Source organism: Halichoerus grypus, chromosome 4 (assembly GCF_964656455.1).
Source record: "Halichoerus grypus chromosome 4, mHalGry1.hap1.1, whole genome shotgun sequence".
Classification (NCBI taxonomy): domain Eukaryota; kingdom Metazoa; phylum Chordata; class Mammalia; order Carnivora; family Phocidae; genus Halichoerus; species Halichoerus grypus.
Window position 1 is genome coordinate 23280684 of NC_135715.1, and position 12904 is coordinate 23293587.

The window sequence follows — 12904 nt, forward strand, 5'->3', positions numbered from 1 at the left end:
TTCACAATATTAGAAAAAAAGAAAAACAAAAACAAAAATTCATAGCCATTGATCAGAAGATGACTCTGACTCCCGCGTTGGTAAAATACAAGGTCATCATGAAAATGTACATTCTATAAGTAAAACAGGATAACTTGATCCTCAGGAATATTTTACTCAGGCAGTGATGGTAATAATAAAGTCTCATTCTATAGTATCCTAGCTTCATGTAAAAGTATAAATAATATTTAAACATATCTTTTATTCCCCTGTGGGAATGTATTATCATAACCCTTTGCCAGGAGGTAATTTAGTTATATTTAAAGTTTGAATGAAATCTTAAGAACTAAAGGAGATATAATTTAACCCTAATTCAGATGAATTATAAAAATAAAAAAGTCATTGAAACTCATGTGAACTAAAAGCTAAAGAATTTCACATTGTCCAAATTAGGTCATCTCTCAAGAAACCTACACTTCAAGAAACTAATGATTATTAGTGACATTTTAAAAAGTTGAATGTTGGAAAGCAATGCTTTAAAATGAAAAATATATTTATAAATTTATATTCAGTTCTGTTCAATTTTTAAAAATCTTTTTAAAATTATCTTTGAGTCCAAAATTAAGACACATCTGCTAAATTAGTGTACAGAATTAACCAGAATATAAATGAAGCAATTTCTAAGTTTAAATTAATCACAATGATGATTTGGGCTGAAGTTTTATTGCTTTTCACTTAAAATTAATTTGTAATGTATTTCTAATCCATACCACATTTTTTTTCCAAATGCATGTAATTAAGGGATAAAATACAAACAGAAAAATTCCAAAATGTAAAAACAAACAAACAAACAAAAATCTAAAAAAAAAAAAGAACAAAAACCTTAGTTTCCAAAATAACAAGGCATGAGTTATCTACTGACTGAAGTGGTTTCACTTATTGGGAACTACTTTTGCCTATCTCATGTGAACATCCAGGTGACAATGACATTTAAATGAGAGTCCATGTGCATTCATTACTGTATATGAATGGAAAGGTTATATTTGGTAAAACAAACCTCTTTGCAGTTTTAGTAACTGAGGAACAATTTACACATCAAAGAGTGAGCTACCCAAACAGATTAGAGCTTTTCAATAAACCCTTATTAAAGAAGATGTGATCTAATCCTCCAAACCAATGTGGACTATAGTCTGATCTTGAAAATAATCAAAATCTGTCTATAAGGATAAAGTAATTTTATCATAATTTTTGAAAACATTAAGAGTGGGATTTAGATGGGAATGCATATGAGTGGGAATATGTGTAATGATCTATTCTCACATACCTGAAGAAAACCAAGGGCTGCTCACTTGGCATTTATCGAACCCTCCCATGGAAAAGATGACTTGATGCTCAGAATGAAAAGTTCTTCCCTGGCTCCCTTTTCACTTCCTCTGTGACAGCCAGATATCTAAGATCTCCCAGCCATGCTGCAAAGAAGAAGGAATGAACAAAACAAACCAAGATCAGAGCTCATTCCCTGGTGAAGTACAGATTAGCTAAATTTCTTCCCTTCTCAACACTTGAATGCAGACAAGAAGAGGAAAAAAGGATAGTTGCTGTGTTATTTGGGGTAAGAATGCAGAAGAGCCAAACTAGCCCTTTCCAACCTAACCGTGAATTCCTATTCATCAGTGAAACTTTATGGGCCAGAATTTGTGAACGTGTAATCTTTGTCTTGTACTTTCTTCCTATCCAGTTACCTCACACAAGGAAAGGGACGTTATAATCTCAATGGAGATGCTATCAGCATATGTAATTGAGATGAAGTAAAGCAGAATAAAAAGAATTTATATGAAGCTATAGGTTCAAGTACCAATTGAACTCAAAAGTTACTCAACCTTTCCAAGTTTCCATTTCTTCTTCTGAAAATAAAGATAATGACATCTTCCCTACTTGCCTCATAGCATTTTGGGAAAAATAAAAAGAAATGGTACAGATGAAAGTATTTGACAGAAAGTACAAGAGCATACACATGTCTTATGGCCCATTTCTTTTTCTAACAGTGAGAGTTCTACTGACAGGTGACATAAACAACTCAAGTGAATATATACAAAGTGAGTTTTATTTAGAAGAAGCTGTAGAACATGAGATTGAAGAGCAAGTCTGGATTTGAACCCTGATTGAGGCACATTTTATTGCATGATTTTCGACAAATTAATATCCTGGAGTCTCAATTTCTTCATTAGTAAAAAGCAGTTGATATGACAATTAAATAGATATCTAAAATGCTTGTCATTAAATTATAACTATCACGAGTGTCCCTTCATTCAACTCTGCTGGTACATGTCACATTGCCTATTACACAGATGAAAAATTTGAGACCTTGAAATGTTAGATATCTTATCCAAGGGCAAAGAATTAATAAGTGTTCAAATAGAGATGAAAACCAGAATCATTTACATCAAAATCCGGGCTCTTTTCTTTTAAAATGCTTTTTTATTCAAAGCCATCTAAATTCTAACACAATAGCCTCATTATAAGGAAATTCTCACAACTTCTAAAGAATTTAATAGCAGATAGCGTGCTTAAAGAAGTTAAGATTGGAATACAAAAATCTGGTATTGATTTCTTCACAACTACTTCACCTGAATTCTTGTGATATAAAGAGAAATCTGGAAAGTAACCATAAATAAACTTTGAAATTTTTTGATTGTTCTGGTTTTCATTAAAAAGAAAATTCAATAAAACATTCTTTAAGTAAAACAAAGTTACTGAAAAGCATGTGGTTTCAAGAATATATTTTACTGATAGTGTATGCTGGTGCATGTGCATATGTGTGTGTGTGTGTGTGTGTGTGTTTGAAGGTGACAAGATACTCTGAATTATTTTTGTGTGTGAGTATGGCTATGATAGATATCATAAAGCAAAATGGGTGTTCTACACTATGCAAATTTAAACATTCCTTATTTGGTGGCCCCGGTTTTTCTCCCAGCAGCATTTTTGTGAGACTTAGCATACTTTTCAAACTAAGTTTTTATACATAAAGTGCTAGTGACTCACCTAGGGGGTTAGGGAACAGGTAAAGGTAGTGAGAATTTCCCAGGAGTAGGATTGCCAGATTTAGCAATAAATATAAATAAATAATAAATACAGGTTGAGTATACTATATATGTACATACATATATAGATTGAGTAAATTCAAATTTCAGATGAGAAACAAGTAATTGTTTTACTATAAGTATCCCCCAGGGCGCCTGGGTGGCTCAGATGGTTAAGCATCTGCCTTCGGCTCAGGTCATGATCCCGGGGTCCTGGGATCGAGTCCCCCATCGAGCTCCCTGCTAGGCGGGGAGCCTGCTTCTCCCTCTGCCTCTGCCTCTCTCTCTCTCTCTCTCTGGCTCTCATGAATAAATAAATAAAACATTTAAAAAAAATATAAGTATTCCCCAAATATTATGTGGGATATACTTATATTAGAAATCATATTTATTTTTTTCTGAAACTTAAATTTAAATGAGTGTATACATTTTCTATGCTGCATAATAAATTATTACACATTTAACATCTTAAAAAATTACCCACTTATTATCCTACAATTTATGTTGGTTACATGTCAGAGTACTTCTGACCTATGGCTGAGTTCTTTGCTCAGAGTCACATAGCTTGAAATCAAGGGGTCGGCTGGGCTGTATGCTCATCTAGAAGCTCAATTAGAGAAGGATCCACTTCTGAATTCCTGGAGGTTACTAAATACGTAAATTTCTTTTGATTGTATGATTTGTGATAGCTTGCTTCTTCAAAATCAGAAACGGAGATAAAGTCTCTATTGCTTTGATTCATTGCCTTCAGAGAAGAACTCATTCCTTTTTTAAAAGGCTCAGATGAGGGGCGCGTGGGTAGCTCAGTCAGTTGAGCATCCAACTCTTAATTTCAGTTCAGGTCATGATCTTAGCGTCCTGAGATCCAGCCCCCTGTGTCAAGGCTCCGCATTCAGCAGGGAGTCTGCTTAAGATTCTCTCTCCCTCTGTCCCCCTCCTCCCTCCCCCTGAAATAAATAAATTTAAAACAAACAAACAAACAAACAAACATGGCTTGGATGCTTTGATCAGGCCTACCTACCATAATCTCTCTTTTGATTAATTCAATGTCAACTGATTAGGGATCTCAATTACATTGGAAAAATCTCTTTACCTTTGTTGTATAATCTAACAGAATATCCCATAACCTTTACCATATTCTACTGGGTAGAAACAGGTCACAGGTTCTGCCCACATTCAAGGTGAGGAGATTACACAAAAGTGTGTCTCATTTGAGGTCAACCTAAGGGTGTCTACTATACTGAACATTCTATAATTTATTTAGCAACCCTATCCAGAGAACATATGGTTTGATAATACATGATCAATCATACTTAGAGATGGTAAATATAGACAAATTATTTTTTAAGTGGTATGTACAGAAGATAACACAAGAATCAAGGATTTATGGGAATAATATGGTTTAGAGCTTTCTACCACCCACCTCTATGCTGCTAGTATTTCCATGATTTATCAAATTATACCCAACTCAACAAAAATTGCTAAAAATTAGCATCACATCTCTTGTGAGAGATTATACAATAGTTTTAGAATTACTGTAACACAATCATCATCATTTGCTTATTAATTCTATAATCATCGATTGAGTTCCCACCATAAGGAATAATTGCTTTGTTCCAGCAGTATAAAGATGAGCAACATCCCACTCATCCCCTAAAATAAACTGTGGTCTAGAAAACCAGAGACACATACATTCAGATAAGTGAGAATTCCAAATTATAAAACAGAAAACAATTGACTAAAGCCTATTTCACTTAAATTTTAGTTCTTAAAAAATTCATGAAAAGTTCTGCAATCAAATAAATTTTAGCCATATCAAGATGTCGCATTTCATATCCATTCCTTAGAGATACATAACACACATTAACATAGAAGTCTTTGAGACATCTTATATAAAGTGCTTAAATTTGTATAATCTGGTTTTTCACAATAATTGATATATTACAGTCATCCTGCACCTATATTTGGATTCACCATCTAAACATTTGCTTAAGCACCAAATCTTGGAGTTTTTCTAAAATTTTGTTTTTCCCTCTGCCCCAGTTCCCATTACTTAGTAAGCCCTGTCCATTCTGCTTTCTAAATGTGTCAATGGATCAAGGATGTCTCCTTGGCCATTACAGCAGCCCTGGGAGAGAAACTTCTTGGAGACAGATCTCAGCAAAGCTCAATTCTGGGAAGTTATTAAAAAATGTTTTCAGGGACAGAGATGTCTCTGAATCTATGTGTGGATCTCAGTGAAAGAAAAAGAGAGGAGTAACTTTTTTTTCTCCCTTCTTTCATTTTACTCTCTGTAAATTTGATAGCTGTTATGAAATGTCTCATAGCAGTACACCTGGATGGAAAATGAATGGATTTCATTTGCATATTTCAACAATTAAAAGCACTAAATCTCACTAATTGTGCATAATTACAATTTAGTGATTATACTAAGCAAACTATAATTTACAATTTAAGTGATTACTCTGTAATTCATTACCAAGCTATGTGACTCAGCGAAAGATAATAACATTTTTGGAGGGCTATCTTTCAAAAGATTCCATGTCAATGTTTTTCTATGAGTTTGGTTGAAAATAAACTTCTTAGTTGCAATGCAGTCCATGGAGAATATCTGTAAACTCATTGTTAGTCACCAGCTATGACCATGCTTGCAGGACCTGTCATTGTGCAGGGTTTTGCCTCCACCCTAAGGACTACATGACATTTTTGCACAAATGGAGCTTTCCCTATTCAGTAACTTACATGCTACTATACTTTCGTGTTTTTTTTTTTTTTCCTCTTTCCCTGCTGTCATTGCTCAGCCATCAGCAATGTTTCACAGTGCTTCAACTTGCCAAATAAGGGGGTTTTGTGATGTTTTCTCTGCCTGACTTGTTTGTGATCACCCTGCTTCAAATCATCAGTCAGTATGTGGTTTGGCTGCTTGTCATTCACCCAATCTTGCAGACAAGCCCCATAAAGCTGAATTGTAATGAGTGTGACTCCATCGCACTGGGTTCACAGTGTATCACAACTGAGGAATTGTTTGAGAATTTGATTTTAAATAGAAAGTATGAGCTGAAAGCCGCAGGACAATATGCTATCTGTTGGTGTGCCAAAGATGCGCTCATTTGTTTTCATTAACTTCTCTAGATCATCTCTGTGTACATCATTTGATTGGTATTTTGCTCAACTAATACACTTCCATAATCAATTTTGACTGAGAATGTTCAGCTCCCTATGTTGACTAGTATTGGGTCTTCCTGATAGTGGGTAATACACGACCTAGAATGTCTTCAAGGCAGACAGTTAACCTAAAGCATTCCTAAAATTGTGCATTTACTATTGCATATCACTGCACAATTCTTGAGGAAATGCCTTAAGGAGTTTGGCAAGAGCACAGGCTGTTAAGGGAAAAGAAGTTTATAAAGACTGAAAACATTATAAACCAGTCAAGGAAAAGCAGGTGGCCCAGTCATTAGTGGTGACTAAGTTTGAAATTGATTATGTGGTAACTTGAGAAAAAACAGACTTATGTTTGGGAAGGTAAATGAGGGCAGATTGTCAAGGTCTGATTCCACAGGCATAGCTGGATCTCTCACTGCTTATTCCCAAATGATAAATAACATGTGTTTATTCCCAAACAATAAATAACATGATGACATTAACTGTCTAGATCCATCTGGTCTGACATTATTGGTATCTAATGTTGTCAAAACACTCTGTATTTTTGTAGTCCTATTGTAAAGTCTTTTTTTTTTCTTTAATTTTATAAAAACATGTTTTCTACTTTGTATGACTGGTAAAATAATAAATACTTATCTTGAAAAAAAGGAATAATAAAAAGTGCAAATATATGGAAAATAAATTACTCAAAATTTCCTTCACACAAGGACAATCATTATTTATATTTAGGCATTTTATTCCAGACTCTTTATTACTATTTATTTATGTGATTAAAATAGAAAAGAAGCCATTGCTATTATTATTATTGGCAGAAAGACCATGTCATCATTTTCCTGTGAGCCTTCCCAAATATACTGTTAGAGCTGTATGCCACTCTTTTTCGAGAAAGCATCTCATTGTCTATAATTAGCTCAAAAAACAAAAAAGAAAAAAATGAAAAGATCTAGCAGCACTTGAAGGTTAGATTCATGTTGTCCTCTTAAAGCAACATTTTGGAAACAAAATCAGTAACTAAACTAGTGGTACTTGGTGTTAATTCTCTACTGCATTGTTTTTCTCCCTTTCTTGTCATAATTTAATCTTTTCTTAAGGACTACCTATATCACTAAGCATCAAAATTATCATTCAGGAAATGTACCTTGCTATTGTCTCAAGACCCCGAAGAAGTATACGTCATCAGAATGGTTCATTCCAATTTCCTAGTTGAAAGTAAGTTGACCTCGATATTTCAAATGGATGTTTGATTTATTTATTTATTTTTAAAGATTTTATTTATTTATTTGTTAGGGAGAGAGAGAGATAGCACAAGTTGGGGGGAGGTGGCAAGCAGAGGGAGAAGCAGGCTCCCGGCTGAACAAGGAGCCCCATGTAGGACCCTGAGATCATTACCTGAGCTGAAGGCAGACACTTAACCGACTGAGCCACCCAGGTGTCCCCAAATGGAAGTTTTAATAAAAGACAAAGAAATCAACATGAGATATTCATTACAGACAAAATAAATAATTTAAAGTCTAAAAGTGACCCATGGTCCAGAGATTTCATATTATTTGGTGTATCTGAAGGTAGAATGTTGGTATTCAGGTCATGATGGAACCAAACATTGACCACTGCGATCAGGGTTGGGTTAATTGCTTTATTTCTTCTTCGGTGTGGTGGGACTCACACAACGTGTAACTGCTATGGAATGACTCTGTTGTTCTGGTTTCTGTTCTTTTTGATGTAACATATTTCCTTTTTCACAATGTTTTTCTCCAGACATGGTTACAACGGCATTATTCTGTGAGTTCTCTATATTAGTTTTATTCTTAAAAGGTGTTCTGGAAATGCCAGAAACTCATGATATTAACTAGGGTTACAGGAACAAAGAATTTAATGAACAAATACATTAAAAAAAAAAAAAAGAAATCATATTCGGCAAAGTTACACAGATTTCTTTAACTTGGGACTTCTAAGAGACTTTAATGTGCTAACACGCTTTCTGAATTTCTATGATAATATGCAGGATTTCCCAGATGTATTTGCCCATGGATGTCTTATTGGAGGCATCTTGCAGAATATTTTTTATTTGGAATGTTTTCATAAAATCCTGCCTTAAGTAATTAACTAGATCCTCTGGGTCTCCTCCTTAAACTAGGCAATGATTATAATTTTCATTGGAAGATACAGGATCAGCTTAAAAGCAGCTCCTTCTGGGTATTAAGAGTTGGACTCAGAATTCTGTTTTTTTGTTTCTCTGTTTGAGCAGAGTGTTTCCAGTAAGTTTCTGCTTTGGCCTACAAGTCTAATACCAGGTAGGGTTGCTATAATCCTATTCAGTGTTTGAGTTTCAAACACACGACTTTCAACCATAGAAGCAAGCCCCTCTGAGAGAGAGTGTTTGTCCATGTCTAGGATAACTTCTTAGCGATTTTTATTTACTTTCGTTAGTCAATTAAAAGGTTTGGGTAAGTTCACTGTATTCGCATGTGGTAAGCTATGATGTGGTAACAAACAATCCTACTCTTACTCAATTAAACCACAGAAGTCTGTTTCCTGCTTATGTGTATCTAACCATGAACTCTGCAACATTTAAGAGCTATTTAATCCACGTGGCACATCAGTGATTCCATACTGTTCTACCATGCCACTCTGAGGCCTCAATGTGGGTTACTGAAGGGGAAGAGAAAGCATGAGGAATGTAGTGGGTATTTACACTGCCTCTTCTGATACCATTCTTCAAGTCTCCTGAGGGAAAACAGAGAACGTGTAAGTTTAATGTAAATCCATGCACTTGCTAATCTTGTCCTCTTCTATATTCTTTTTTGATTGGTGCTCAGTCAGAGTCTGTGGATTCCTTCCTCTACAAGATCTTAAAAATAATGCATTTCTGCTGGTAACACTTATTAGGATCTGTCCTAAACTATTTTCTCACATTTGCAGGGCTTTATTTTTCATTTGATTGTTTGTTGTGTCCAATTCCTATTTTGTGAAATATGCACAATCCATTTTATAATGTACTGCTCTACTTATTAAGGATACAGAAAGGGCTTCATTAGGAAAGGAGCATCTACTCTACTTTCAGTTTCCAGCAGGAAAACCAGTCACATTTAGAAGTAAATACAAACAAATCTACTAAACCATCAGGCAGTGTGACCATATTCTATTATGTATGCTGCTTTTGTCAACAAACAGGCCAAGTTTGCCATAAAATTGTGTAGGAAAAGAATATGGCCTTTGGTTCTCCTTCCTCTGCATACATTTTTTTCACTCTTGATTCTTAGAGTTTTCTACCCTTTCACTTTTATTAAATTTCCTCATGATGTGTATTAGAAGCCAAATGCAAGGCAATACTTAGAGCATTCGCACAAGAGTTACCACTGCTCCAATAAAGTAAAATATTGAGTGATTATAAATCTAAGAACAGAGAATATAGTTCCTGTTTGTTCCACAGCTGATACACGTCAGTTTAATATCAGTTCTAATTTATGTATCAGTTCTAATATATTTGCTATTGTGTGATTATGAGAGACTCATAATCTCTCATTATAAGTATCTTTTCTTAAAGAAATTGGATCTGATTATCTCAAAATTCTCCTCAGCTAAAAAAATTCTCAGCTGTCCTCATGCTTTATCATTTCTAATAGTTTTTTTTTTTTTTTACTTACTAAAGTAGAAACTCTGTTTTCTATTAGTTTTTTTCTCATTTAATTGAAACTCTAACATTTTCTGACTAACAATATAGTTTAATAAGAAATGATGTAATGGCACAATATATTAAGATGGATAAAAGCTTCTGAATTTAGAAACCTGGTTCAAATTCCATGTCAACTCCTTGCTAGTGGTGGGTCATCTGACCAAGTATTTAACTTCTTAGCCTCAATTTCCCCATCTGAAAAATGGCAATAATTTTAGTAACTTCTTAAAAGGTAGATTAAACATGCAGATGCTCTGCACAATAGTAGGTGTGTAATGTGCTTGTAGCCTACTACTAATAATACTAATTTTCTTTTTTAAAATGATGCACAGAGGCATGCAAAGTTGGCAGTTTGTACAGTAGATTTTTGGAGCCTTTAGGGAGCCTGTGATAATATGTCATACATGCAATGTGACCTATGGTTAGGACTTGCTTTTCCTTATAGGTGTGGCTCACAGAGTGGACAAACAAAGGTAGCCATGGAAACTGTGGTAAAAATATTAGGTGGCTGCACATCAGAGAAAAGCCAGATTTTTCTATGGCTCTGATGCTGTAATAGCAAGCTCCTTTTAATGAGGCATTCTTAGTTTGAGAAAATATATATAATCATGGCAAGTATGAGATAAATACCTTGTAATATAAAAAGGATATGTAGATTGTACACTCACCAAAGAGAATCAAGGTCATAGAGAAAATATTCCCAATTAGTAACATATGGTACTTTTTATTCAACAGAAATTATTATATTCAAATTTTGATTATCCTTAATATTAGGGAGCAGAAAAAACTGTTGAGAATGCAGAGCTTTCTTATAATAATTTTTAACATCCGATAGCCAGGGGTCTGCACAGATATATTGTAGGTGCTACAATGTCATATCCAAATATGAACCTAAAACTTAAACTAATTATAAATATTTTTACTTTAACTTCACAACTGAATCTTCCTGAGATTGTAATAGCTGTCTGAGTGAAAAAGAAAAAAAAAATGATATCAGAAATATATGTAAATCAATGAGTAAAGCAAATATAAGCAATTTTCTTAATTGTAAGTTTTTTTCACTACTTTTGATATCCTAGTTTTAATCTTTAAGAGGGTGTATTTATTGATATATATGTATATATCAATATATAACTAAACATATATCACCATTAAGTTACTTTTTATCATAGTGTATATTTGATTCTGCACAAGAATATATGTACTATACCATTCCAAAGACATTAAGAATTTTTTTTAATGTTGATATTTATTGTTTATGGTTTCAAATGCACACTGAAAGACTCTGGATATTGTCAGTTTATTTTAATAAATAAACTACCCTTAGATGGCTAAAATAAAGGATTAATATTTCTGAAAACTCATAAGAACATGTACTTTATATGTTTGCCATCAAAATTTCCAAAGCACCACCCACCCTGAGCCTTCTACTTTGTCTTTCCTTCTTGTGGCTTCATGACAAAACGGGAAAAAATGAAAGAAGGAAAGAAGAGGAAGGGTGGCTGCTTCTTTGCTTCCCTCAGCCTTTCTTACCACTTAGCTGGCATTTTTTCTATTTTTTCAAAGGCAGTTCTGAAGTTACAGAAAAGTGAAAAAAATATATAATATTGTGGAAGCCTCATACTCTGTCTCCAGGTTTGAATCTCTGGTTTATCATCTCTGAATCTTTTAATGTAATTATTTACAGTAAATATGAAACGCCATATTTTTATTTTATGTTTTTGTTGAAGTAACAGTAAAACCTTAATATATCATGTGATATATATTTGCATCTGAATTTCATATTGTTCAAATCATGTTCTGCTACAAATCCCCAAATTTCATTATTTCCCACAGTTACTAATGATCAATGACAAGAGCTATCCCATTCTAGGCCACGGGCTACACACACCTCCAGATTTGCTCAGGATGGGGTCGGGGAGAATTTAAATGTTCTCTGCTTTCAATAGTCTCTTCTTTGTGGACTTTTCCATCTATAATGCACACTTCTTACACTGCAACTTTGTGCTGCTTTTAGCTAATTGCTTCATCTAATAGAGCTAATAAAGCATTTTCTATAGTTTTTAAATTTTAATTTAATATTTTTAAGTATTTATGGAATAACTGCTTTATTGGCTTACTAAGTACAGTTGCTCCAATTGCAGTCTTTTGTTCTTTCTTGTTTCAAAATTTTCAAAAACAATTATACAAATGTGAACCTACATATCACTAGTTTATTACACTATCTTTATGGTAGGATTAACCTAGATAGAAGAGTAAAGCTACATCAGCAGATATCTGCCAGTTTGGCAAAGCAGTAAGTAGAGTAGGTGAATTTAATTTTTAAAAATCTAAAGCACCTTTGCAAATTAGAATTTTAAAGGACTACTATGTTTACTATAATGTCCATATCTCACTTACTTAATTTGAAAATTGTTTGAATTGCATTACTTGAAACAAAAAAAATACTGGTTATTCTTAAAGGAATGCGTGTCTATGTCTACAAATTTCCTAAATTTTCACTTCATACACATCCATCAATATTTTCATCAATAAAGGTTTTATATCCTTTTAAAAAACCTCAGTTATGTTTTTTTAACTTTTAAAATTTTTTATCTGTGTATTTGACAATTACAAAAATACTTTAATCTCAAAAAACACCTTCCATCAAAAGGAATAAAAATCACCTAATATTCTTTGAATTCTGTGGCACTTTGGATGGAAAAATATCCAGAATTTCAAAATCTAAAACTATAGACAGAAAAGTCATTCCATAGTATTTTTGAACTGCTATGTTGTAGTCTACTTATTGTTACTATTGGCTCAAAGAAGTTCATTTCCAATCACCTCCCACAAGTTGTTTTTTTTTCCTTTCCTTTTCTTTTTTTTTCTATTGAGGGCCTCAATTGACTGACACATTAAATTATGCATGATCAACTGAAAAAGATCAGTTCAAATTTTGGCACTCAGTCACCATCTGTGCTTTGTACATTGACATCACTTTCATGTTTGCTTTTTAAATGGTATG

At 33.6% G+C, this 12904-nt stretch overlaps 1 protein-coding gene across 4 annotated transcripts in view; it reads left to right on the forward strand.

The window, feature by feature from the left end:
- The first annotated feature begins 8702 nt into the window (after window positions 1-8702).
- Window positions 8703-12904, forward strand: part of LOC144381465 (uncharacterized) — a 68071-nt gene continuing 63869 nt past the window's right edge. For all 4 annotated transcript variants that reach the window (XR_013446706.1, XR_013446707.1, XM_078069960.1 and 1 more), the window contains exon 1: window positions 8703-8969. The gene's annotated coding sequence lies outside the window, so the exon portion shown is untranslated. The remainder of the gene's footprint in view (window positions 8970-12904) is intronic.